Source organism: Bombina bombina, chromosome 4 (assembly GCF_027579735.1).
Source record: "Bombina bombina isolate aBomBom1 chromosome 4, aBomBom1.pri, whole genome shotgun sequence".
In the NCBI taxonomy this organism is placed as follows: domain Eukaryota; kingdom Metazoa; phylum Chordata; class Amphibia; order Anura; family Bombinatoridae; genus Bombina; species Bombina bombina.
This window is the reverse complement of record NC_069502.1, coordinates 482,156,572-482,180,653: the sequence shown is the minus strand read 5'-3', so window position 1 is coordinate 482,180,653 and position 24,082 is coordinate 482,156,572. Positions and strand designations below refer to the sequence as shown.

The 24,082-nt window shown below is 41.6% G+C and overlaps 1 protein-coding gene across 1 annotated transcript in view; it reads left to right on the top strand.

Annotated features, from left to right (window-relative positions):
• Window positions 1–14,605: 14,605 nt before the first annotated feature.
• The window catches only part of LOC128655446 (glutathione S-transferase A4), a 46,561-nt gene continuing 37,084 nt past the window's right edge, over window positions 14,606–24,082 (top strand). The window contains exon 1 of the mRNA XM_053709069.1: window positions 14,606–14,701. The gene's annotated coding sequence lies outside the window, so the exon portion shown is untranslated. The remainder of the gene's footprint in view (window positions 14,702–24,082) is intronic.

The window sequence follows — 24,082 nt, the reverse complement described above, 5'->3', positions numbered from 1 at the left end:
CCAATGAGACCCATCAAGGAGTAGCCAACATAATCCTGGATGAGAGGTTAGCGGGTGGACAGCAGGTCCGGCATTTACTAGAGGACAGCCAGGAGATGTTCTCCAATGTCCCTGGGTGCACCACAGTGGTTGTGCACCGAGTGGAAACCCCGGGACAAGCTCCCCTGAGACAGTGATTGAGGTATACCCTAGTTATAGGGAGGGGGCGCTGATCTAAAGGTAGCAATAAGCAAAAAAATTGAATATGTGTTCAGTAGTGTAGATCTTACTTATCATATAAATAGCACAATCTTATATATGTAATATAAACACATATACACACACATATATATATATATATATATATTTATTCATATATATATATACAAGGAATATCTTATAGATAGTAATAGAAGTATAAAAAAATGTCTCTTTTGACCATTCAATATAACAGAGTCCTCTTTAATTCCAAAGGGACAGGTGCTGGCTGCCTCCTTACCGACAGGTCCGGGTAGGCTATAAAAAATAAGGAAGAATAGAGGGGCGCCTCATGTGTGGTATCATCAGATATATAAGGATTATAATGCAAAATCAAGCCAAATGGGTACTCACATATCATAGAAGCACACTTATGTGCTAGTAGGTACAGGCTGTAGATTTAGACAGGTGTAACAGCTCACCCACAGTAGAATTTGTCCTTTATGCTGCAATGCTGGGAAGGAGTGAAACACAAACACAGGCACTACATATACAATACATTCGTATTATTAGAGCATTGTGAATACGAATCTATGTTAGCATAAAGAAAAAGGAGCTTTACTATATTGTCTGTCGACATCAATTGACAAATTTAATTCTTATAAAATGTGAGACATGTACCCATATCATATGGAGGAACAGTTTGTGTGCCGGTTTCTTTATATTAATTGCATGATACAAATATTCATCTATTAAAAAGTAGAGAATTGTTGTTACAAAGGAGGGAATAAGATATTCCTTGCTTTTTATACAGAAAAAAGTATATATAAAAAGAAATGTGTAAAGAATGGAGATAGGACAATGAAATACAATATGTTTTCACTTTGTTTGAAGCTTAGTGAACCAGGTACACAGATTCAGGGCTAACAGGTGTTCCATATCAATTAGAGAACACGCCCTCGTAAAGGGAGGCTAATGCTAGTCAGTGAGCAGATATATAAGGCAGGGGTAGTGGTAGGATGATTATATGCCTGAGGAAACGGTTTTTAAACCGAGAAACGCATTGCATTTTTAGGGGGTCATTGGAATACCCCTTATCCACTTTTAAAGCACTGCTGTGTTGTATTTTAGACTTTGTTTTTAATAAATATATTTTTTATAAAAACAACCTCTTGAGTGGATACATCCTACCTGCCTGCCATCTTGACTAACATTTGGGAGACTAACCTTACAAACTTCTACACTCCTGAAATACAACTCATTTCTGGATATGTATATACGGGGTGAGCTGACACACCTCTCCCCAATCTGCCAGCCTGCTCCTACCAGCACATATGTGTGCTCAGCATAAATGTGAGTACCCACTTGGTAATCTACATTGCATTGCAGCATAAAGGACAAATTCTACTGTGGGTGAGCTGTTACACCTGTCTAAATCTACAGCCTGTACCTACTAGCACATAAGTGTGCTTCTATGATATGTGAGTACCCATTTGGCTTGATTTTGCATTGTAATCCTTATATATCTGATGATACCACACATGAGGCTCCCCTCTATTCTTCCTTATTTAATTTTTTCCCCTGAGACAGGCAGCTTACAGAGTACCTGAAGCTGTCAGAGACAGTATGCACCGGGAGCTCAGAGGAATGTTGGACCTCGGTGTTGTTGAACCGTCCAACAGTCCCTGGGCCTCCCCTGTGGTGCTGGTCCCCAAGAAAGATGGTACTACTCGGTTCTGCATTGACTACCGTAAGCTCAATGACAGAACCACAACCGACCAAGCCCCGGGTCAATGACCTCTTAGATAGAATCGCCAAGGGTCACTTCCTAACTACCCTTGACCTCTGCAAGGGGTATTGGCAGATCCCACTAGACACTGACTCCGTTCCCAAGCCCGCCTTCATCACCCCTTTCGGCCTTTACCAGTTTAAGGTCATGCGTTTGGGATGAAGAATGCTCCAGCCACCTTTCAGAGGATGGTGGATCGCCTGCTGGATGGCCTCCAAGACTATGCCTGTGCCTACTTGGACGACATCTCCATCTTTAGCGACACCTGGGAGGATCATTTGATCCACCTGTGCATCGTTCTAGATCGCCTCAGAACTGCCGGGCTGACCCTGAAACCCGACAAATGCACCATAGGCCGCTCGGAAGTCCAGTACCTGGGCCACTGAGTAGACTGTGGGCAGCAGCGAGCAGAGCCCGCCAAGGTTGAGGCAGTGGCAAACTGGCCCACTCCTCGAACTAAGACCCAGGTCTTAGCCTTCCTAGGAACCGCCGGCTATTACCGAAGGTTCATCCCCAATTATAGCACCCTCGCCAAACCCCTGACCGACCTGACTCATAAAAGACTGCCCCGACAGGTACTGTGGTCCCCAGAATGTGAAAACGCCTTTCAGAGCCTCAAGTCTGCCTTCATCACTGCCCCCGTCTTGGCCATGCCTAACCCCACCATTTTTGTGTCCACACAGATGCCTCCATGTTTGGGTTGGGAGCAGTGCTAAGCCAGATAGACGAAGAAGGACAAGACCACCCCATAGCCTACATCAGTAGGAAGCTGCTGCCCAGGGAGGTAGGCTATGCGGCGGTGGAGAAGGAATGCCTGGCACTGGTATGGGCCCTCAAGAAATTACCACCGTACCTCTATGGAAGACCCTTCACTGTCCTCACCGATCACAACCCCGTGGGGATCTAGCCGGGTCTGCCGAACTGGAAGGGGGGAGTTTTCATTAATACCGGGCTGCAAGGGTTAAACCCCTACCCCCTACAACCTCACCCCTCTTGTTTCTCAGTGGTTTTGGGCTCCTCAGAGCAACCACCATCTCTGGAAGCTGTTTGTTTGCTTTGTGTTGGCTTGTTTTTGCATGGTTTTGTGTTCCAAACTTGTTTAGAGAAGAGCTGGTCTATGACCTGGAAACCCCTCCTAGGCTGGCTGGGCTCCTGGAACTCCTGGTCGGCCACCTCACAACAGACACCCGCCTAACCCTTCTCAGGCTGTCCGGGCTCCTGGAACTCCCGGTCGGCCACAGGACAGCAAGACACCTGCTAACTTTACCCCTAGTCGCTCCAGCAACCATGTGCCCCAGAGCTCCGCTCTTTTGGGAATTAGTAGCCCCTAGGGAGTACAAGAGGTGGGGTAATTACTGGAAGGGAGCTGCTTTGGGAACCATGGGTTTTGGACACCCCTACCCCAATAACTTCAACGGGCTGTATCTCCGGTCCCCAATAACAAATCATGCTGCTTTTTGGACTGCGGCTTTCCCAGGATCACACCAAAACTGTCACCACTGTGTCCTTAGATTCTGTGGGACTATGGTTGCTATGGAGGCGCCGGTCAGTCTGGAGGGGCGGGAATGGCGGGAAAACTGTGGCATTGTCTCCCTGTTTTATCAAGATGTGTGTGTGTATAAAAGATGTGTGTTTGTCCCAATAAAGTCTGTTCTATTTTCACCTGAATGCTAGTCTAGTTATTTGGGTGGGCTCCTGCTACAATCACTTTCCTAGGCTACATAGCCGCTTGTTCCAGGGAGAGGAAGGATCCCCTTTGGCGGAGCTACCCAGTTGGGATAGCCGGGGTATCTGTCACAACCTGCACCTGGATCAGTAAGCTGGGACACTGAGAGTTCCCAGAATGCCCCACTCAGCACAACTGTGTGCTGTCCCACTTGTAAGTATGATTTTATAAAGTGTGCTTATTCACTGGGTCTTATCAGTGTTACACAAGAAGGCGCCCTTGTCTTGTGTTTATTCACAGAAAGTCCCCTTAAAAAACAAACTTATGATGCTTTCAGTGATCTTGATCATTACATTTGGTCTTTAGTTCCAAGTCTATGGAATAAGAATGTGTAAAATGTTTCTATATATATGTACCTTATAATGTGCTCTAGACCAGGGGTCACCAACCTTTCGGACCTCAGGGACCACTAAGCTCACAATTTTGAATTCCGCGGACAACTAACATTTTTTTTTTTTAAAGGTACAAGCCTCTATAATGTGTGTGTGTGTATATATACATATACATATACATATGCACACATACTGTACATAACTAGTATAACCATAGCTAAGTTTACATTATTTATATTTTTACACATTTTAAAGAATTATTTTTTGGAATTAACTAATTGAATGACAGAACTGAGAGAACACGTCCAAATGACAGATGAAGGGTGAGTGCCAACTTTTGAGCTGGAAACAGTGGCAGAATGTGGGGAAAAAGAATTATGTTTAAAAGGACCACAAGACTTCCAAGTTACCTCCCCAGTTAGGAATTATTCAAAACTACTTATGATTATGGACAGACATTGGAGTCATAAATTTTATATCAGAAAGCTTATATCAGAAAGGTCTCAATATGGATGTGAGCTAACCACGACTTATGTTACTGGCAATTACTATAATACTGGGGGGATATGGCTGATCAGCTGGATGGCAATTACTGGAATTCAGTTGGGATAAACTTATTAGAATGAAAAATAATTAATATTTAATAAAAAAGAAGATGGAGGGGAGGAAGACAAATAGTGATGTAAGTTTATCTAAAGGAATTAGGAAAACTTCTACAAAGAGACAGGTAAAGGGAAGAAAATAAATTTTACGATTTTCCATTTTTTTTATTAACTTTAATTCCACTATTTCAAGCCAAGACTATACCAACCTCTGCTGGCTTTAGAATGGAAGCATCTTCCTCTTAGCAGTGGACGGGGAAGGAGGAGTTAAAAACACAATCTAGCTACGCAAGTTGCACAGTACTACGCAACATGAGTAGGGAGATTGTAATTTAACTCCTCCTCTGTTGGTTTTCACTGATGTCAAACCAGGCACTGTAGGGAGTTGCGGCACGACGAGGGTGACACCATCAGAGGAGATTAATTCCTGCTTGATGGTGTCAAGGACCACCAACATCTTTTGGTGGACCACTGGTTGGTGACCACTGCTCTAGACATCAGTTTTTGTGTCAAGGAGATTGGATCACTCTGGGCTGAGATATTGAGGTTTCCGTAAGCATCTGCTTAACCAAACTTTGTTGTGCACCATGACACAAATATGGCCACCGTGGTTAACTCAAGTAACATAAAATTTAAAAACTGGTGGTTTTGCAATACCAATACAGAGACGTAATCACTCGAAAAAATTAGGAAAACATCAGTTTTTGTATCAAGGAGATAGGACCACCCTGGGCTGAGATATTGAGGTTTCCGTAAGCGTCTGTTTAACCAAAATTTGTTGTGCGTCATGACACAAATATGGCCGCCGTGGTTAACTCAAGTAACATAAAATTTAAAAACTGGTGGTTTTGCAATACCAATACAGAGACTTAATCACTCGAAAAAAATAGGAAAACTAAAAAATGGTCAAGCTACCAACTTGACCCAAAGGTCCATGTTACTAAAACCTTTCCATATATTAAAGGAATTAATAAAGACCGCAAAAAAGTTTTTTTTTAAATAAATTGAATTATTTAATGTGGGATAACTAAATGCATGAAATAAAAGTGTCTAAGCTATGTATTATGATACAAAACATTAGATACATTTTATGCACCTCCCTCTAATCATGAGTGCTGCCATTTTGGAACCTAGGTTACACTGCAGGTATCTGAATGGGTGCACACGTCTAAATAGGCCAGCGCTGGAATGCAGCGGAGAATAGATTTCAACATGGCGGCAACCATGACTAGAGGGAGGTGGGGCATAACCTCAATAATATAAAAGTTTCTTTTTTTTAATTATTTGCTTCCTTCCCCTGATATTCTGTGTTGGAGAGATACCTAGATAGGCATCTGGATCACTACATGGCAGGAAAAAAGATAGATAATGCCTTTACTACCCATTCCACAGCTTTGCACAACCAACATTGATATATTAATATACTTTAATATATACTTCCCCTGATATTCTGTGTTGCAGAGATACCTAGGTAGGCATCTGGATCACTATATAGCAGGAAATAGTGCTGCCATCTAGTGCTCTTGCAAATGGATAACATTCTTGCAAAACTGCTGCCATATAGTGCTCTAGAAATCATCTGGCTCCTAAGCATACGTCCCTGCTTTTCATCAGAAGATACCAAGAGAATGAAGAAAATTTGATAATAGAAGTAAATTAGAAAGCTGTTTAAAATCACATGCTCTATGTGAATCATTTTGGGTTTCATGTCCCTTATAGTTCCTTTTAATAAAGACAACTCAGTTTAACCCTTTCATTACGGGCCTAATTTGTCATGTAACATTCTGATGTAAACAAATTGAAAATATGTGATTGTGCATGCTATCGCGAGATTTCAATGAAGTGATCGGGTCAGGGGGGCGTGCCTATGATGTTAGGCACTCCCTCCAGGCCCCATTCCTATTCAGGAAGTGCCGTTGGCTTCAGTACAGCTAAACAGCTAGGACATTCCATGCTGTCCTAACAGCGCTAACGCCCAGTGCAGTTAGGATGGCATGGAACGTCCTAATCTCGGGAAGGGGTTAAAGGGACAGTGTACACCTAAATTGTTATTGTTTAAAAAGATAGATAATGCCTCTACTACCCATTCCCCAGCTTTGCACAACCAACATTGATATATTAAAGGGACAGTTTACTCAAAAAATTTCTCCCCTTTAATTTGTTCCCAATGATCCACTTTACCTGCTGGAGTGCATTCAATTATTTACAAGTATTTCCATTACCCTTTTATTGGCATTTGAAATAAGTGATTTAGCCTGAGGTATCCCCACCCATCCTGAAAGTCTTTGGCATCAAGGCCAAGCTGTGTTAACACAGCAACTAGAATAAATTACACTCAAAGTAGGTTATAGAAGAGTTAAGGTAATACAATGTTAATTTTCCATTGTTCTCTACAAGCATTAGTGATTAGTGATGTTGTGAACCTAAAAATTTGGGTTCGCGAACTGCGAACGCGATCTCCCGCAAAAGTTCGCAAACCGGCAAACCGGGCAAACCGCCATTGACTTCAATGGGCAGGCGGATTTTAAAACCCCGCAGGGACTCTTTCTGGCCACAATATTGATGGGAAAGTTGTTTCAAGGGTACTAACACCTGGACTGTGGCATGCCGGAGGGGGATCCATGGCAAAACTCCCACGGAAAATTACATAGTTGATGCAGAGTCTGGTTTTAATCCATAAAGGGCATAAATCACCTAACATTCCTAAATTGTTTGGAATAACGTGCTTTAAAACATCAGGTATGATGTTGTATCGATCAGGTAGTGTAAGGGTTACGCCCGCTTCACAGTGACAGACCAAACTCCCGCAGCGGGTACAACATCATCATCATCATCACACCATACGTCCATGTGTGTAATGCTGCCTGACTGAGACATATCCCTGTTATCTACATCCTCTGGCAATAATGGTTGCGCATCACTCATTTCTTCCAACTGATGTGTAAATAACTCCTCTGACAGATCAAGTGAAGCGGCTGTGGTGCTAGTGTTGGTGGTGGTGGCAGGCGGGCGAGTGGTAACTTGAGAGGTGCTACCCGAAGATAAGCTGGAGGAGGATGGTGCGTCAAGGTTCAGAGCAGAAGCTATAGAAGATTGGGTGTCCTGTGTTAAAAAGTCAACTATGTCCTCAGAACTTTTCGAGTTCATGGTACGTGGCCTCTGAACACTGGGCATTATTCTAGGGCCAAAGGGAATAACAGCACCACAACCACGACAGCACCTGCGGGGTGGCCTGCCTCTGCCTGTCATTTTTTTTTTACATGTACACTTACACTACTATTAAACAAGATATGAGTGGTGCCACTGGGCAAGTGGGCACAGTATACGCCGTGAGCCTGACACAAAAAAGCAGACTGATGTTTCACAGTCCAAAAAGTTTTTATTTTTTTAAATGTACACTTACACTACTATTAAACAAGATATGAGTGGTGGCACTGGGCAAGTGGGCACAGTATACGCTGTGAGCCTGACACAAAAAAGCAGACTGATGTTTCACAGTCCAAAAAGTTTTTATTTTTTTTAAATGTACACTTACACTACTATTAAACAAGATATGAGTGGTGGCACTGGGCAAGTGGGCCCAGTATAAGCTGTGAGCCTGAAACAAAAAAGCAGACTGATGTTTCACAGACTCAGTCCAAAAAGTTATTTTTTGTTTTTAAATGTACACTTACACTACTATTAAACAAGATATGAGTTGTGGCACTGGGCAAGTGGGCACAGTATACGCTGTGAGCCTGACACAAAAAAGTAGACTTATGTTTCACAGTCCAAAAAGTTTTTTGTTTTTAAATTTACACTACTGTTACACCAGATATGAGTGGCGCACTGGGCAAGTGGGCACAGTATACGCTGTAAGCCTGTCACACACGCTGGCAGGCAGGCAACTGCAATTAGATTACACAAGCAGACTGATGTTTCACAGTCAAAAAAGTTTTTTTTTTTTAATTTACACTACTGTTACACCAGATATGAGTGGGGGCACTGGGCAAGTGGGCACAGTATACGCTGTGAGCCTGGCACACACGCTGTCAGGCAGGCAACTGCAATTAGATTACACTAGCAGACTGATGTTTCACAGTCAAAATTTTTTTTTTTTTTAATTTACACTACTGTTACACCAGATATGAGTGGTGTGGCACTGGGCAAGTGGGTCTGGCACAAACGCTGGCAGGCAGGCAACTGCAATTAGATTACACTAGCAGACTGATGTTTCACTGTCAAAAAAGTTTTTTTTTTTAATTTACACTACTGTTACACCAGATATGAGTGGTGTGGCACTGGGCAAGTGGGTCTAGCACACACGCTGGCAGACAGGCAACTGCAATTAGATTACACTAGCAGACTGATGTTTCACAGTCAAACATTTTTTTTTTTAAATTTACACTACTGTTACACCAGATATGAGTGGTGTGGCACTGGGCAAGTGGGCCTGGCACACACGCTGGCAGGCAGGCAACTGCAATTAGATTACACTAGCAGACTGATGTTTCACAATCAAAAAAGTTTTTTTTTTTAAATTTACACTACTGTTACACCAGATATGAGTGGTGTGGCACTGGACAAGTGGGTCTGGCACACACGCTGGCAGGCAGGCAACTGCAATTAGATTACACTAGCAGACTGATGTTTCACAGTCAAAAAGTTTTTTTTTTAAATTTACACTACTGTTACACCAGATATGAGTGGTGTGGCACTGGGCAAGTGGGTCTGGCACACACGTTGGCTGGCAGGCAGGCAACTGCAATTAGATTACACTAGCAGACTGATGTTTCACAGTCAAAAAAGTTTTTTTTTTTAAATTTACACTACTGTTACACCAGATATGAGTGGTGTGGCACTGGGCAAGTGGGTCTGGCACACACGCTGGCAGACAGGCAACTGCAATTAGATTACACTAGCAGACTGATGTTTCACAATCAAAAAAGTTTTTTTTTTTAAATTTACACTACTGTTACACCAGATATGAGTGGTGTGGCACTGGGCAAGTGGGCCTCGCACACAAGCTGGCAGGCAGGCAACTGCAATTAGATTACACTAGCAGACTGATGTTTCACAGTCAAAAAAGTTTTTTTTGTTTAAAACTTACACTACTGTTACACCAGATATGAGTGGTGGCACTGGGCAAGTGGGCCTGGCACACACACTGGCAGGCAGGCAACTGCAATTAGATTACACTAGCAGACTGATGTTTCACAGTCAAAAAAGTTTTTTTTTTTTTTAAATTTACACTACTGTTACACCAGATATGAGTGGTGGCACTGGGCAAGTGGGCACAGTATACGCTGTGAGCCTGGCACACACGCTGGCAGGCAGGCAACTGCAATTAGATTACACTAGCAGACTGATGTTTCACAGTCAAAAAAGATGTATTTTTTTAAATTTACACTACTGTTACACCAGATATGAGTGGTGGCACTGCGCAAGTGGGCCTGGCACACACGCTGGCAGGCAGGCAGGCAACTGCAATTAGATTACACTAGCAGACTGATGTTTCAAAGTCAAAAAAGCTTTTTTTTTTAATTTACACTACTGTTACACCAGATATGAGTGGTGTGGCACTGGGCAAGTGGGCACAGTATACGCTGTGAGCCTGGCACACACGCTGGCAGGCAGGCAACTGCAATTAGATTACACTAGCAGACTGATGTTTCAAAGTCAATTATTTTTTTTAATTTACACTACTGTTACACCAGATATGAGTGGTGGCACTGGGCAAGTGGGCCTGGCACACAAGCTGGCAGGCAGGCAACTGCAATTAGATTACACTAGCAGACTGATGTTTCACAGTCAAAAAAGTTTTTTTTTTTTAAATTTACACTACTGTTACACCAGATATTAGTGGTGGCACTGGGCAAGTGGGCACAGTATACGCTGTGAGCCTGGCACACACGCTGGCAGGCAGGCAACTGCAATTAGATTACACTAGCAGACTGATGTTTCACAGTCAAAAAAGTTTTTTTTGTTTAAAACTTACACTACTGTTACACCAGATATAAGTGGTGGCACTGGGCAAGTGGGCCTGGCACACACACTGGCAGGCAGGCAACTGCAATTAGATTACACTAGCAGACTGATGTTTCACAGTCAAAAAAGTTTTTTTTTTTTAAATTTACACTACTGTTACACCAGATATTAGTGGTGGCACTGGGCAAGTGGGCACAGTATACGCTGTGAGCCTGGCACACACGCTGGCAGGCAGGCAACTGCAATTAGATTACACTAGCAGACTGATGTTTCACAGTCAAAAAAGTTGTATTTTTTTAAATTTACACTACTGTTACACCAGATATGAGTGGTGGCACTGGGCAAGTGGGCACAGTATATACGCTGTGAGCCTGGCACACACGCTGGCAGGCAGGCAACTGCAATTAGATTACACTAGCAGACTGATGTTTCAAAGTCAATTTTTTTTTTAATTTACACTACTGTTACACCAGATATGAGTGGTGGCACTGGGCAAGTGGGCCTGGCACACAAGCTGGAAGGCAGGCAACTGCAATTAGATTACACTAGCAGACTGATGTTTCACAGTCAAAAAAGTTTTTTTTGTTTAAAACTTACACTACTGTTACACCAGATATGAGTGGTGGCACTGGGCAAGTGGGCCTGGCACACACACTGGCAGGCAGGCAACTGCAATTAGATTACACTAGCAGACTGATGTTTCACAGTCAAAAAAGTTTTTTTTTTTAAATTTACACTACTGTTACACCAGATATGAGTGGTGGCACTGGGCAAGTGGGCACAGTATACGCTGTGAGCCTGGCACACACGCTGGCAGGCAGGCAACTGCAATTAGATTACACTAGCAGACTGATGTTTCAAAGTCAATTTTTTTTTTTTAATTTACACTACTGTTACACCAGATATGAGTGGTGGCACTGGGCAAGTGGGCCTGGCACACAAGCTGGAAGGCAGGCAACTGCAATTAGATTACACTAGCAGACTGATGTTTCACAGTCAAAAAAGTTTTTTTTGTTTAAAACTTACACTACTGTTACACCAGATATGAGTGGTGGCACTGGGCAAGTGGGCCTGGCACACACACTGGCAGGCAGGCAACTGCAATTAGATTACACTAGCAGACTGATGTTTCACAGTCAAAAAAGTTTTTTTTTTTTAAATTTACACTACTGTTACACCAGATATGAGTGGTGGCACTGGGCAAGTGGGCACAGTATACGCTGTGAGCCTGGCACACACGCTGGCAGGCAGGCAACTACAATTAGATTACACTAGCAGACTGATATTTCACAGTCAAAAAAGTTGTATTTTTTTAAATTTACACTACTGTTACACCAGATATGAGTGGTGGCACTGGGCAAGTGGGCCTGGCACACACGCTGGCAGGCAGGCAGGCAACTGCAATTAGATTACACTAGCAGACTGATGTTTCAAAGTCAAAAAAGCTTTTTTTTTTAATTTACACTACTTTTACACCAGATATGAGTGGGGCACTGGGCAAGTGGGCACAGTATACGCTGTGAGCCTGGCACACACGCTGGCAGGCAGGCAACTGCAATTAGATTACACTAGCAGACTGATGTTTCAAAGTCAAATTTTTTTTTTTAATTTACACTACTGTTACACCAGATATGAGTGGTGGCACTGGGCAAGTGGGCCTGGCACACAAGCTGGCAGGCAGGCAACTGCAATTAGATTACACAAGCAGACTGATGTTTCACAGTCAAAAAAGTTTTTTTTTTTAAATTTACACTACTGTTACACAAGATATGAGTGGTGTGGCACTGGGCAAGTGGGTCTGGCACACACGCTGGCAGACAGGCAACTGCAATTAGATTACACTAGCAGACTGATGTTTCACAGTCAAAAAAGTTTTTTCTTTTAAATTTACACTACTGTTACACCAGATATGAGTAGTGTGGCACTGGGCAAGTGGGCCTGGCACACAAGCTGGCAGGCAGGCAACTGCAATTAGATTACACTAGCAGACTGATGTTTCACAGTCAAAAAAGCTTTTTTTTTTTAAATTTACACTAGTGTTACACCAGATATGAGTGGTGGCACAGGGCAAGTGGGCCTGGCACACACGCTGGCAGGCAGGCAACTACAATTAGATTACACTAGCAGACTGATGATTCACAGTCAAAAAGTTTTTTTTTTTTAATTTACACTACTGTTACACCAGATATGAGTGGTGGCACTGGGCAAGTTGCTTGGCAGGCAGGCAACTGCAATTAGATTACACAGGAAAAAATAAATAAATGATGTTCTAGCCCTAACAAGGGCTTTTTGGGGTCCTGTGCTTACAGCAGAGATCAGATGAGTCCTTCAGGACTGTAGTGGACACTGAATACACTAGCCTAGCTATCAATTTCCCTATTAAATCACCAGCAGCTACACTGTCCCTCCTCTCACTAACAATGCAGCTTCGAATGAATCTAACATGGCTGCTGTTCAGGAGCTGGGAGGGTCTGCTGATTGGCTGGAATGTGTCTGTAGACTGTGAGATACAGGGTCAAAGTTTACTCAATGATGACGAATAGGGGGCGGATCGAACATCGCATATGTTCGCCCACAGCGGCGAACGCGAACATGCTATGTTTGCCGGGAACTATTCACCGGCAAACTATTCGCAACATCACTATTAGTGATTGGTTTATGGACAGATATAAAAGATAAAGAAGGAGGTATATTTACACAATGTGATAAAGTAATGAGATCTGATTATTCCTACAAGCTTAACCCATTTTACTAGGTTGTGGCTTCAAAACACAAAATTAGCTTATTCATATATACAAATAAGCCTTAATGTGAAAGTAAATCCTAACTTTTGAAACAAATAAATGGGACTTTCATTCATGAATTATAAGATATTTCATGTAGACAGCTCCTTTATTTGTTTTAACTGATCACCGTTTTAAGCTGCTACAGCAGCCCATGGCTACAAAAAATTCACCTCTTAGCCAATAGCCGTGCGGTAAATCCGGCTTGGTGCCCATGGGAGCTGGATTTACTGCACAGCTATTGGCTAAGAGTTGAAAAAGTCACCTCTTAGCAAAAATTGTTTTTAGCCGTGTGCTGCTGTAGCAGGTAAAAACAGTGATCAGTTAAAACAAATAAAGGAGCTTTCTACATGAAGTATCTTATACTTCATGAATGAAAGCCCCTTTATTTGTTTCAAAAGTCAATCCTAGCGTTTGTAAAATGCTAGGATTTACTTTCACTTTAAAAAAGCAAATCTCATAGATTTTATACTCTCAGCTGGTAAAAAAAGTAATTGGAAACACATTAAAGGGAAAACTATTTTATAGCATACTGTCCCTTTAATGTACTTTATAACATTTAAAACGCTACATTCCTGCATGTTTCTAAGCCACTTCAGACCGGTCCTAATCACATGCTTTTTTATTTGCTTTTCACAACAGGATACTGCTAAGTCATATAGATAACATTGTGCTCATGCCCGTGGGTTGTGCACAGCACAGCACTAATTGGCTAAAAGGCAAGTCAATAGATAATAAATAAAAAGGCATGTGATAAGGGGGCTGTCAGAAGAGGCTTAGATACAAGGTAATCACAGAGGAAAAAAGTATAATAATATAACTGAGATAAGGGGCAGTCTGCAGAGGCTTAGATACAAGGTAATCACAGAGGTAAAAAGTATATTAATATAACCGTGTTGGTTGTGCAAAACTGGGGAATGGGTAATAAAAGGATTATCTAGCTTTTTAAACAATAAAAATGTTGAAGTTGACTGTCCCTTTAAGCAACTGTAGCTATCAAGTCAATGCCAGAGAGGATCCTCAGAAGCTCCAGGACCAGAGAGAAATCAAGTTATTTGTGCAGACAACATTAATTTACTATAAGACTTGGAAGACATAGAACATGCTGAAAACATTATATGTAGGGTTATGAGGACTGGGCTTCTAATTGCATTATTTTTAAGCCTTTTCATAATGATACAGCAGATTTTCTGGCATGAATGTGCACTTTTCCTTACTTTTGATTGGTGTGCTTTGTACTGCCCATTAATGTGCTGCACAATTTATTCTGTTGCATCCTGAACCAGATCCTGCATAGCTCACACAGCAAAAGGGCAACTGTTTGGGTGAGTTTGATCTTTTGTTTATTTTCCTCTAACTTGTAGGGATATAGGGTAAGGAATTTGTTTGTGTTATCATTCACCTTTCTGCTCTGCTGTGTTATTTCTACAGATAATCTGCAAAGATAAAATATATTTTCTTATAATAATTTTGTTAGAAGTGCAATTATTTCTGATATATAGTTGCAATATACGTCTGCCACTTTGAATAACGATGTTTGTTTAGAGCCTAAATTGTTAATCTGTGAAACTAGAGATTCTGCTGATTAATCTGCTATTGCTACACTTTCTGCAAGGTTAGTAAATCACTGCTCAGAAACTAACACAATCTTTTGTTTCTATATCCTGGGGATTGGGAGATGAGGCAAAACATAGTGTAAACATCATTTTAATTAAATCTCTCTTTTGTTCATGAAACACAATGTCTAATTTATTGAGGAGAGCTGAGAGTTGTTTAATTTGCAACTTGTGGAATAGATTCTATCATTTATCACACAATGTTGGCTTTAAAATATAACAGTGTTTCATGTTTCATATCATATCATGTTTTCTATCCATCCTATATTGTTGTTGTCCCTCCAAATAATATAAATGTCCAATTTAATAGAAAACTTTATTCCCAAAGAAAGTCTTGGTAAAGAAAAAAAAAAATCTATAAATCCTTCTTCTCACGGATGTGAATGCTATTGGTTTCAGACGTTGTACATCCCCTTTCTTCTGTTATGTGCGATCAGTCCACGGGTCATCATTACTTCTGGGATATAACTCCTCCCCAACAGGAAATGCAAGAGGATTCACCCAGCAGAGCTGATATAGCTCCTCCCCTCTACGTCAGTCCCAGTCATTCTCTTGCACCCAACGACTAGATAGGATGTGTGAGAGGACTATGGTGATTATACTTAGTTTTTATGACTTCAATCAAAAGTTTGTTATTTTACAATAGCACCGGAGCGTGTTATTACTTCTCTGGCAGAGTTTGAAGAAGAATCTACCAGAGTTTATTACTATGATTTTAACCGGAGTAGTTAAGATCATATTGCTGTTCTCGGCCATCTGAGGGAGGTAAAGGCTTCAGATCAGGGGACAGCGGGCAGATGAATCTGCATTGAGGTATGTAGCAGTTTTTATTTTCTGAATGGAATTGATGAAAAAATCCTGCTATACCGTTATAATGACATGTATGTATACACTTCAGTATTCTGGAATGGTTTTTTCACCGGAACTACTCTGTTAAAGGTCACTAATCCTTTTAATAAATATTGTCATGTTAAACGTTTTTGCTGGAATGTAGAATCGTTTACATTGCTGAGGTACTGAGTAAATAAATGTTTGGGCATTATTTTCCACTTGGCAGTTGTCTGCTTTAAATTGTGACAGTTTCGTTTCTCCTCACTGCTGTGTGTGAGAGGGAGGGGGCCGTTTTGGCGCTCTTTTGCTACGCATCAAAAAATTCCAGTCAGCTACTATTATATTTCCTGCATGATCCGGTTCACTGACAGATCTCAGGGGTCTTCAAACTTCTTTGAAGGGAGGTACATTCTCTCAGCAGAGCTGTGAGAATTTTTATTGACTGTGAATAAAAACGTTACTCTATAATTTTTTATGTCAAATTTAGTTATTTACTAATGGGAACAAACCTTTGCTAAAAGTTGTGTTATTTTAAACTTGATGCTATAACTGTTTCAGTTCATTATCTCAACTGTCATTTAATCGTTAAAGTACCTCTTTGAGGCACAGTACGTTTTTGCTAAAAAAGATTATAACCAGGTTGCAAGTTATTGCTAGTGTGTTAAACATGTCTGACTCAGAGGAAGATATCTGTGTCATTTGTTCCAATGCCAAGGTGGAGCCCAATAGAAATTTATGTACTAACTGTATTGATGCTACTTTAAATAAAAGTCAATCTGTACCAATGTGAACAAATTTCACCAAACTGCGAGGGGAGAGTTATGCCGACTAACTCGCCTCACGCGGCAGTACCTGCATCTCCCGCCCGGGAGGTGCGTGATATTATGGCGCCTAATACATCTGGGCGGCCATTACAGATAACATTACATGATATGGCTACTGTTATGACTGAAGTTTTGTCTAAATTACCAGAACTAAGAGGCAAGCGTGATCACTCTGGGGTGAGAACAGAGTGCGCTGACAATACTAGGGCCATGTCTGATACTGCGTCACAGCTTGCAGAGCATGAGGACGGAGAGCTTCATTCTGTGGGTGACGGTTCTGATCCAAACAGATTGGATTCAGATATTTCAAATTTTAAATTTAAATTGGAGAACCTCCGTGTTTTACTAGGGGAGGTCTTAGCAGCTCTCAATGATTGTAACACCGTTGCAATACCAGAGAAACTGTGTAGGTTGGATAAATACTTTGCGGGTACCGGCGAGTACTGACGTTTTTCCTATACCTAAGAGATTAACTGAAATTGTTACTAAGGAGTGGGATAGACCCGGTGTGCCGTTCTCACCCCCTCCAATATTTAGAAAGATGTTTCCAATAGACGCCACCACTCGGGACTTATGGCAAACGGTCCCTAAGGTGGAGGGAGCAGTTTCTACTTTAGCTAAGCGTACCACTATCCCGGTGGAGGATAGCTGTGCTTTTTCAGATCCAATGGATAAAAAATTAGAGGGTTACCTTAAGAAAATGTTTGTTCAACAAGGTTTTATATTGCAACCCCTTGCATGTATCGCGCCGATTACGGCTGCGGCAGCATTTTGGATTGAGTCTCTGGAAGAGAACCTTAGTTCGTCTACGCTAGACGACATTATGGACAGGCTTAGAGTCCTTAAACTAGCCAATTCATTCATTTCGGAGGCCGTAGTACATTTAACTAAACTTACGGCTAAGAACTCTGGATTCGCCATACAGGCACGTAGAGCACTGTGGCTAAAATCCTGGTCAGCTGATGTTACTTCTAAGTCTAAATTACTTAATATACCTTTCAAGGGGCAGTCTTTATTTGGGCCCGGGTTGAAAGAAATTATCGCTGACATTACAGGAGGTAAGGGCCACGCCCTACCTCAAGACAAAGCCAAAGCTAAGGCTAGACAGTCTAATTTTCGTTCCTTTCGGAATTTCAAACCTGGAGCAGCGTCAACCTCCACTGCACCAAAACAGGAAGGAGCTGTTGCTCGTTACAGACAAGGCTGGAAACCTAACCAGTCCTGGAATAAGGGCAAACAGACCAGGAAACCTGCTGCTGCCCCAAAGACAGCATGAACCGAGAGCCCCCGATCCGGGACCGGATCTAGTGGGGGGCAGACTTTCTCTCTTCGCTCAGGCCTGGGCAAGAGATGTTCAGGATCCCTGGGCGCTGGAGATCATATCTCAGGGATACCTTCTAGACTTCAAATTATCTCCCCCAAAAGGGAGATTTCATCTGTCAAGGTTGTCAACAAACCAGATAAAGAAAGAAGCGTTTCTACGCTGTGTACAAGATCTGTTATTAATGGGAGTGATCCATCCAGTTCCCGCGGTCGGAACAAGGACAAGGGTTCTACTCAAACCTGTTTGTGGTTCCCAAAAAAGAGGGAATTTTCAGGCCAATCTTAGATTTAAAGATTCTAAACAAATTCCTAAGAGTTCCATCGTTCAAAATGGAAACTATTCGGGACAATCTTACCTATGATCCAAAAGGGTCAGTACATGACCACAGTGGATTTAAAAGATGCTTACCTTCACATACCGATTCACAAAGATCATCAACGGTATCTACGGTTTGCCTTCCTAGACAGGCACTACCAGTTTGTAGCTCTTCATTCGGATTGGCTACGGCCCCAAGAATCTTCACAAAGGTTCTGGGCGCCCTTCTGGCGGTACTAAGACCGCGAGGGATTTCGGTAGCTCCGTACCTAGACGACATTCTAATACAAGCTTCAAGCTTTCAAACTGCCAAGTCTCATACAGAGTTAGTTCTGGCATTTCTAAGGTCGCATGGATGGAAAGTGAACGAAAAGAAAAGTTCTCTTTTCCTCTCACAAGAGTTCCATTCTTGGGGACTCTTATAGATTCTGTAGAAATGAAGATTTACCTGACAGAAGACAGGTTAACAAGGCTTCAGGATGCATGCCGTGTCCTTCATTCCATTCAACACCCGTCAGTGGCTCAATGCATGGAGGTGATCGGCTTAATGGTAGCGGCAATGGACATAGTACCTTTTGCACGCCTACACCTCAGACCGCTGCAATTGTGCATGCTAAGTCAGTGGAATGGGGATTACTCAGATTTGTCCCCTACCCCTGAATCTGAATCAAGAGACCAGAAATTCTCTTCTATGGTGGCTTTATCGGCCCACACCTGTCCAGGGGGATGCCATTCAGCAGGCCAGACTGGACAATCGTAACAACAGACGCCAGCCTACTAGGTTGGGGCGCTGTCTGGAATTCTCTGAAGACTCAGGGATTATGGAATCAGGAGGAGAGTCTCCTTCCAATAAACATTCTGGAATTGAGGGCAGTTCTCAATGCCCTTCTAGCTTGGCCCCAATTAACAACCTCAGGGGTTCATCAGGTTTCAGTCGGACAATATCACGACTGTAGCTTACATCAACCATCAGGGAGGGACAAGAAGCTCCCTAGCAATGATGGAAGTATCAAAGATAATTCGCTGGGCAGAGTCTCACTCTTGCCACCTGTCAGCAATCCACATCCCGGGAGTGGAGAACTGGGAGGCGGATTTCTTGAGTCGCCAGACTTTTCATCCGGGAGAGTGGGAACTTCATCCGGAGATTTTTGCCCAAATACTTCGACGTTGGGGCAAACCAGAGATAGATCTCATGGCGTCTCGCCAGAGCGCCAAACTTCCTCACTACGGGTCCAGATCCAGGGATCCGGAAGCGGTCTCTGATAGATGCTTTGACAGCACCTTGGAAATTCGGGATGGCTTAGGTGTTTCCACCCTTCCGCTGCTTCCTCGATTGATTGCGAAAATCAAACAAGAGAGAGCATCTGTGATTCTAATAGCGCCTGCATGGCCACGCAGGACTTGGTATGCAGATCTAGTGACATGTCATCCTGTCCGCCTTGGTCTCTACCTCTGAGACAGGACCTTCTGATACAGGGTCCATTCAAACATCAAAATCTAACTTCTCTGAAACTGACTGCTTGGAAATTGAACGCTTGATTTTATCAAAGCGTGGTTTTTCTGAGTCGGTTATTGATACCCTGATCCAGGCTAGGAAGCCTGTTACCAGAAAGATTTACCATAAAATATGGCGCAAATACCTATACTGGTGCGAATCCAAACGTTACTCCTGGAGTAAGGTTAGGATCCCTAGGATATTGTCCTTTCTACAAGAAGGTCTAGGAAAAGGGGTTTATCGGCTAGTTCATTAAAGGGACAGATTTCAGCTCTGTCCCATCTTGTTGCACAGGCGTCTGTCAGAAAATCCAGACGTCCAGGCTTTTTGTCAAGCTTTAGCTAGGATCAAGTCTGTGTTTTAAAGCCGTTGCTCCGCCATGGAGTTTAAACTTAGTTCTTAACGTTTTACAAGGTGTTCCATTTGACCCCTTCATTCCATTGATATAAAATGTTATCGTGGAAAGTTCTATTTTTTAATGGCTATTTCCTCGGCTCGAAGAGTCTCTGAGTTATCAGCCCTACATTGTGATTCTCCTTATCTGATCTTTCACTCAGACAAGGTAGTTCTGCGTACTAAACCTGGGTTCTTACCTAAGGTAGTTACTAACAGGAATATCAATCAAGAGATTGTTGTTCCATCCTTATGTCCAAATCTTCTTCAAAGAAGGAACGTCTTCTACACAATCTGGATGTAGTTCGTGCCCTCAAGTTCTACTTGCAGGCAACTAAAAATTTTCGCCAAACTTCTTCCTTGTTTGTCGTTTATTCTGGACAGAGGAGAGGTCAAAAAGCTTCTGCTACCTCTCTCTCTTTCTGGCTTCGTAGCATAATACGTTTAGCCTATGAGACTGCTGGACAGCAGCCTCCTGAAAGAATTACAGCTCACTCCACTAGAGCTGTGGCTTCCACTTGGGCCTTTAAGAATGAGGCCTCTGTAGAACAGATTTGCAAGGCTGCAACTTGGTCTTCGCTTCATACTTTTTCCAAATTTTACAAATTTGACACTTTTGCTTCTTCGGAGGCTATTTTTGGGAGAAAGGTTCTTCAGGCAGTGGTTCCTTCTATATAATGAGCCTGCCTATCCCTCCCGTCATCCGTGTACTTTTGCTTTGGTATTGGTATCCCAGAAGTAATGATGACCCGTGGACTGATCGCACATAACAGAAGAAAACATAATTTATGCTTACCTGATAAATTCCTTTCTTCTGTTGTGCGATCAGTCCACGGCCCGCCCTGTTTTTAAGGCAGGTAAATATTTTTCTAAATTATACTCCAGTCACCACTTCACCCTTGGTTTACTCCTTTCTCGTTGATTCTTGGTCGAATGACTGGGACTGACGTAGAGGGGAGGAGCTATATCAGCTCTGCTGGGTGAATCCTCTTGCATTTCCTGTTGGGGAGGAGTTATATCCCAGAAGTAATGATGTCCCGTGGACCTGATCGCACAACAGAAGAAAGGGAATTTATCAGGTAATGCATAAATTATGTTTTCTTGCCCCCCTTGAAATGTTGCTAACTGAATAACTCCAGGAGATACTAACATTTATTGTTCAAAGCTTTTTGTTTGTTTCACTAGTTTGCCCAAGAAATAAAAGTAATAATTACTTGCATCACTAAATTCTGGGGGTGCATTCTAAAGGGTCTAAAATAGTAAAATAAATAAATTGCTCTGCATTAATAGAACACACCAGATGATGACCATTCCCAATCCTGTTCGGTTAGCTTGATAACTTTTAAATTATGGATGATCTAGTTCACCTACATACGTTCTAATTAGGGGAACAATGTGTATACTACTTTTAAAATGTCTTCTTGTTAAGTTTTGGTTTTCACTGTTGTTTAAATATGTATGTGATGAATAAATCAGTTTTCTTGTTAGGCTTGAAGAAGCAACAATCTCTCAAACCAACATTGTGGGAGTTGTCCCTTATTTGTCAGTGACCAATTACTTTGCAATTAAGAACCTGCTTCAGTTGTATTAGTTTCAGTTTACATGTGACCCTGACATTTAATTGATGCTCCTTTATACGCACACTAAATATTTTGAGTAAAGTGTAAATTTAAATGCAATGCATTCTGAAATTTGTAGTATATTTATCACTACAGCTGTATTGTCTACGTTCAGATTTTGTTATCCACTTCTAACTACAAATTCCCCAGAGCTATTGCATCATCCAATGTGTGAAGGGGGCTTGTGCTAAATCGGCTACTAGAGCATATGGGGCTTGTACTGAGAGACTAGAGTCTCACCTGTCTCCTTTTTAAAAGGGAATTGCTATGTGTTTAGTCTGTACTGTAAAGTATATTTTGCTGTTTATTTTGTAGATCCCTTATTATAGACCTTGGCCCATTTTACAGTTGTCCACATTGACAGTGTCCCTGTTTGCATTTAGGAGTTATTCATCTAACAGTAGAAAAGCAGTTGTGAGACTTTGAACCAAGGTAATTTACTATTTTTAAACTCTTAACAACCAGATAAGAGTTTTTTTTTTTATTCATGAACCATTTGAAAACAAAAATACTGCCTTAAATCAACCTTATGTCCCTCCACGGATCTCAAAACTACCATCAGATACAACCCAGTTACAGTTAGAAAGGGAAACACAAAAACCCTCTTTTTCCTTTTTTGTTTTTTAGTAATACCCTTTGTACTGCTAAATATGATAAAACTGACAATATTTGATACATGTATATTGGTTTTATTTACCTGCAGGATAGCTGTGTATGTAGGAACGATTCAATAGTAGTTTAAGGGTTAAAATGATTTGAACCCAGCATTTTCCTTTTAGGATTTCAGTGAGAGTGTACAATTAAAAAAATTTTTTTATTTTTTTATTTTATATATTTCTGTTATCAAGCTTACCTCGTTCTCGTGTGTATTTTTGTTAAAATCAGGTAGATAGCCTCAGGAGTGTTCACAGAACCTGAGCATTATATGGCAACAGATTTGCAAGAAACATTTAACAATTTGAAAATGCTGCAGCCATCTAGTTCTCAAAATCATTCTCTCCACAGATATATATCTCACAGACATGTGCACGCTACCTATCTAGTCTTTTTTTTTTTTTTTATCAACAAAGAATATTATGGATTTATCAATGAGATAATAGAAGTAAATTGGATTTTTTTGTACAGACTGCCTGAATCATAAAAGAAATATATTGGCTTTCTGTTCAAGTAACTACCTTCATTATATATTAGTTTCTGCCCAGACACATCTTAGATTGTAAAACTGTGATGAGATCAGGACCTCATATCCTTTTGTCCTATTTTGTATACTCCAGTACAGCAAACCAGAATATGATGGAACATCACTAAATACATAAATAAATAGTGATGTTGCCATGTTATCTCAGCAATCCTTCCTATGAATAGTATTACATATCTACACAATATTTGCCCAAACCCTTTAAGGACTGTGTGGCTTAGAATGAGTGAGGAAATTATATATATATCTTATACTATATTATATATATATACTATTATATATATTATATATATATATACTATATTTATTTATTTATTTATTTCAAAGCAGTTTGTCATGACTAGACCATCCAGCCAAGCCTGTGCACTTGGATACATGGATGACAAGGGTTAACCCAAATCACTTTCTAGCAAGATCCAGCATTAAATCCAATCCACACTTATATAGTTTTGCTGCTACCTCTAGTCTTGTGATGTATACATAGATGTTAATCAAATTTTTGTTTGGGTTCAGGCGATACATTTTTGAAAATATACACTGTCTGGGGATCTGTCAGGGGAAATGGATTCAGGGGGCCCGCCAGCATCCTCAGACCAGAGGGATCTCCCTCCGGACCTTGTGAACGCAGCCCAAAGACAGGACAGGCTCCTAAACTTCCCAACAAATAAAGCAGATGAGGGAAACTGAGCACTCTGTGTCCCTCCTACAGTGCCGGAGAGAGGAGGAGAGCAGGGAGTGTTAGAGGATTCGGAATACCATTTATTTAAAGCATACTCTGTACTGAGTGGACTCGTCTGGGGCAGGCAGGCACGCACGTGAGTTAATTTAATAATATATGTTAAGAAGCTCAGGCTGGGAATGAAAGGGAGGCACTTCTCAGTGTCACATCTCACATGTACTGCATGCCCTTTCAAAACAGACCTTGGAACGGCAATATTACAAATGACATTCTTGAAAAACCCAGAATTTGTTATTTGCGTTACGAAGTACTGTTTTTTGAATGCTACGCTAGTACATGTGAGATGTGACACTGAGAGTGGCTCACCTTTCATCCCCAGCCTGAGCCTCTCTTAACTATTATTTATTATATT